Source organism: Mus caroli, unplaced genomic scaffold (genome assembly GCF_978045245.1).
Source record: "Mus caroli unplaced genomic scaffold, Mus_caroli_1 scaffold_20, whole genome shotgun sequence".
Taxonomy (NCBI): Eukaryota; Metazoa; Chordata; class Mammalia; order Rodentia; family Muridae; genus Mus; species Mus caroli.
In genome coordinates this window covers 55,373,291-55,378,048 of record NW_028227275.1, presented here as the reverse complement: position 1 = coordinate 55,378,048, position 4,758 = coordinate 55,373,291, and positions in this window count along the sequence as shown.

Below are 4,758 nucleotides of genomic sequence, written 5' to 3'. Positions count from 1 at the left end.
GCCTCTCATGTTCCCTTGTCTTTTCCTGGCCAGGGGTCCCCCAAGGTGTCCATAACCACCCATCTCCTGTGCGTTGTTGGCGAGACTATCTGGGAGCTGGACCTGATGGTGCTCACCCATAGCCTCAGCACTTGGGCTGTGGGGGAGACCAAGCTACCTGAGAGCCGGTCCCCAAAAATCCAAACACCAGTAGAGATTGATGTCAGAATTATGCTGGGCCCACTTCCACCATCTGCACATCATCACCTCCCTCAAGACCGCCGCAGCTATAGACAGACAGGATGGGCTCCCATCCCTAGTGTCCTCAGACTGGGTTGTGGGATCCTGTAAACAAAGGTCCCAGGGCTCCAAGCTGCTTGGCTCCTCACTTGCCCCCAGGCGGGTTGGGAGCCAGCAGAGCCAGCTCTGAAGACCTCTGAAGATGGCAGAGGCTGACAAAAATCCACAGTTCTGGGTGGGGTTGGTTAGAGCCAGCTGATGTCCCCGATAGGGGACCTGTTTATGACAAGAGAGGAAAGGATGACAAATTGGGAGTGACATGCCCGGAAGGGTGCAGATGGGAAGTAAGGCGGGGAGAGACAGCTCCAGGCAAGGTTGGGACAGAAGCCCGGAAAAACAGGTGTTTATCTTAGATCCAGAGCTGCCTCCAGGGTCTAGCTGCTGTGGCTAAGGCAGGCCTGATAGTCCAGGCACCTCAGACTTGACACCCCTAGTGTGGTCTGCTGGGCTTGCCTGAACCTCAGTATGAGAGGGCAACACAGGCAGCAGTGGTAGCCAAGGAGATCAGAATGAAGTCTACCAACTCCGGTCCCATTCCTGAGGAGATTCTCATAGAAACCCTTTTTAAAGCAAAGGTGATTTCTGAGTTGCCCAGCCCACTTCACCCTCAACTGCCATTCAGGGTTAAAATGTTCCTGGAATGATTCAAAGCTGTCATTCCACCTGAGATTTAGATGCTTGGGTCCCACAGAGATGCCCTGTGCTTGTTCAAGCTGGTAGCACCAAAGGAAACAGGCCAGGGAGCTCCCTAGAATGCTAGGGCCCACCTTCCCTCCACCCTCCACCTTCCACCCATGGGACTCATGGTATAGTATCTGTTCAGCCCCCATCTCTGTGAGATGATACCAAAGAGTATGCCCACTGGGTAAGAAGTTTAAGGCGAGGCGGTTGGTGGCGCACACCTTTAATCCCAGCACTCGGGAGGCAGAGGCAGGCGGATTTCTGAGTTTGAGGCCAGCCTGGTCTACAGAGTGAGTTCCAGGACAGCCAGGGCTACACAGAGAAACCCTGTCTCGAAAACAACAACAACAAAAAAGGTTTGAGAGCAAGTGAAGGCCTCCCCTTCTGCTGCCCCTGGACTCAGGATTGGGTTTCATGATTCAGACTCCTCTGGGCCATGGTGGGAACTGAGGGAGAGCTGTCCACTCAGAGGGCTGGCTCTTGCCCCTCCATTCCTTTCTTGTTCTAGAAGCCAGGACCTATCAGGAAGCAAACACTTGCCACCCTGCTCCCAACCCCTGGGGTGCGAGGCCTTCAGGACAGTCTGTCACCCTGGCTCACAGCAGCACCACACAAACCCAAGACCCCGCAGGCCCGGAAGCCCACTTGCAGGCTGCACCTGCCAGCTGTTTAGTGAGCCCTGGTCCTAGGACTTGTCGGCAGCCAGTGGGCTAATATGACCATGGGGGGAGGGGACCGGCGAGAGAAGGGTTCAGTAGTTTAGAGCATTGGCTGCCCTTCCAGAGAGAGTTTTGACTCCCAACACTCACATGGCAGCTGACAACCATCTATAGAACTCTAGTTTCAGGGGAACGGCCTTCTGACCTTCTCGAACGTGGTATACAGACATAAATGCTGGCAAAACACCTATATACCTCAAATAATAAAACAGAGGACAGCCAGCCATCATTCCTGTCCTCTGCTTTCATAACCTAAAGCTTCAAAGCTGGGGTTCTGACCAGTAAGAAGGTTCAATACGCAGAACCCTATAAAAGCCATATTCATGACCCTTGTACTAGAGGCAGACACAAGCCCCAGATGTGACCGGCCAGCCAAGCCCATGAGCGGTCCTGTCTAAAGTGAGGTGAATACTACTGAGGAAGGATCCAGGCCTGCATGCGCACATGCACCTACACACAGATATATCTGCGCGCACACATACACACAAAGCTTGTATGTATAGGTCTCGACCAGACAATGGGTTTGATCTCTCGCAGCACTGCAAACAAACCGTTATCATCTGTCAGCAGTTAGCAATCTTGACCAAACAGCCCTATGTTTAAATCTGTCACTTGCTGGAGTCAAGCCTGCCTTTTTCCTTTTAATCCTGTTCATTGGGCTCTGAGGAGACCATTGCTCAATGGCTTTCTTCTCTAGGCACCTTGGCTAGGGTTAGTCAGGGGGGTGAGGTATGTGGGGAGCATGTACCCCACCCAACACCCAGAACAAAACAGAAGGACCCACCCTTCCCTGAAGTAGCTCAGACAGGGTGGCGCCTATGAGCTGCAGGGGTGCAGGGTAAGGGGGCTCGGGCCTGGCTTCCTGTGCACCCGGAGAGGCTGGTAATTGCAAAACCACATGGGCTGCTGCTGAACAGAGCAGAGCACAGAGCAGAGCGTGGGAGCCCCTGTGGTGAGCTGGAGCAGCCGAGGGGAGGATTTGGGAAGAAAAGGGAGGATGATGAAACCGCCATATGTCCACCCATTTGGAGTGTTGGATATTTCACAGTTAATATCCAGAGTGCAGCAGGCAGGAATATGGTGTGGAAGCTGGCACAGGTTTAAATGTGAGGGGTCTCCCCTGACCCAAAGGAACCTTCAAACAAGCCCTGAGCAGCAGAGGCAGGGATATTGGGCTCTCTGCCTCAGATGGCCCCATGTTATTCCTAGACAGAAATGTTACACAAACCAACTGGGGTCCCATGAGGAACCCATGCCACCTGGTTTCCCTTGTTCCAATCAGGTGCCTCCATTGTCCATAGAAGATGTTCAGAGAGAGGGTAAGGAGACTTGCCCATGGTAGTATACCTGGGCCACAGTAAGCAGACCCATGGGAGCCCACAACCAGCTTCCTGTCCCCAGCTCTCCGGAGTTGAGAAGGACAGTCGCTCGCTCGCTCTTGGAATGAGAACCACAGAGTTTTGCACTACTTCTGAAACTAGGGCTAGGAGACTCAGCCACCCCAAGCGGCATTTTAGATGGGGAACTGCAAGCCTAGACTCCGAAAGCCTGAAATGCGGCCACAAAAATTACCAGCACCTTTCCTCTGGCCCATCTTGTATCTGGGTTCCCTCCAGACTCAAAGAGTATCAGAAACACCCAAGCATTCTGCTGCAAGTTCCTTCCCCTTCAGGGTCTGTCCCTTCTGGGAACTTTGTTTCTCTTGGGCCTGAGCTCTGAGGTGACACAATCCATTCTTTATCCAGAGGCTTTTATAGGAGCATTTACCAAGCCCGTCTAGGGAGGGCCTTGCCTTCTTCCTTATGTCCCACAGCCCACAGTACCCTTTTGCTGCTGGCAATGGGGAATAGGCACTCAGGGTACAGACTACAGGAAGAACCTAGAACTGTTTGTCACTGCCTCCTGGCCTCCCTGTGTCAACCTGTGAAGGAGGTAGATAGTAATATAGCTGTCTGGTAGAGATCAGAGATCTGTGTCCACTTTGAAATGACAAGAGGCTCCTTAAGAGGGTAAGGCGCTATCTGTTGCCAGGGACTTTCCCCGAGAGCTGGTGCCAGCACCTCCACCAGAGACTCTTGGGAGACAAGGGAGGGCTGCCGTGGAGCAGGTCCCTCCTGCAGACCTGGGTGAGAGCAATGGCCGCACAGTAAGCCTTTGGAAGAGGATGCTGTGAGAAGGAACAGAACGACAGTGGCCTGACTGCTCAGACTGGCTGGGGCTGGCACTCTGCGGCTGACAGATTCACTCATGCACTGGACTATATCATGAGCCAAGTATAGTGCTCTGCTGTGGGCAAGGCCAGGCCTCTGGCCTGGGAGCCTAGCTCAGAGATCAGAACAGAACCAGTAGAATAAAGGGTACCGGGTCCTGGGGCTTCTCTGAGTGTTTAGGTTAGAAGCCTGGCCATGTGTTGAAGCCAGAACAGGGTACAGCAGACAGTGAGCCTTGAAGGACTTTTGGACATGGGATAGGGACCACTTAGCAGACAAGGAAGCAGCAGCTTGTAAAAACGGGGACACGACTAATCCAGGTGCAGCTTGTGGGTAAGAGAGTCCCCTAGCGTGAAGAAAGCCATGGATTCCCTAAAACTTCGTGGAACAGGTCCATGGGAGGAGGCAGAGGTGGAAGGATGAGAAGTTCACCTTCTACTTTTGCTATCTAGAATTAAATCCAGCCCAGGATACCCAGGTTTCAAAATAAACAAAAAACTAGGACAGAACCTAAAAGGACTGAGTGCCTGAGAGGTCTGGCGTGCCCAGTTATTTATTTACTTATTGAGACAAGGTCTTTATATATAGCCCGGGATATCCTAAAACTCACTATGTACACCAGGCTGGCCTTGAACTCAGAGATCTTTCTATCTCTTCACAGTACCGAGCCACCATATCCAGTTGGTGTGTTCAATTCAAATGAGTCCCAGCTCCAGCCTCTCTCTTCCACTCTGGTATGGCGTTGAAGCCTGCTTGGGGTTGGAATTTTCTCAGAATTCAGCTTTCAAAGAGGTTAAGGGTCTTGGGGAAGTTGATGCAAGGAGCTTGCCAAGAGCGGAGGCCTGGGCAGTTGGCCCTTGACTGACCCT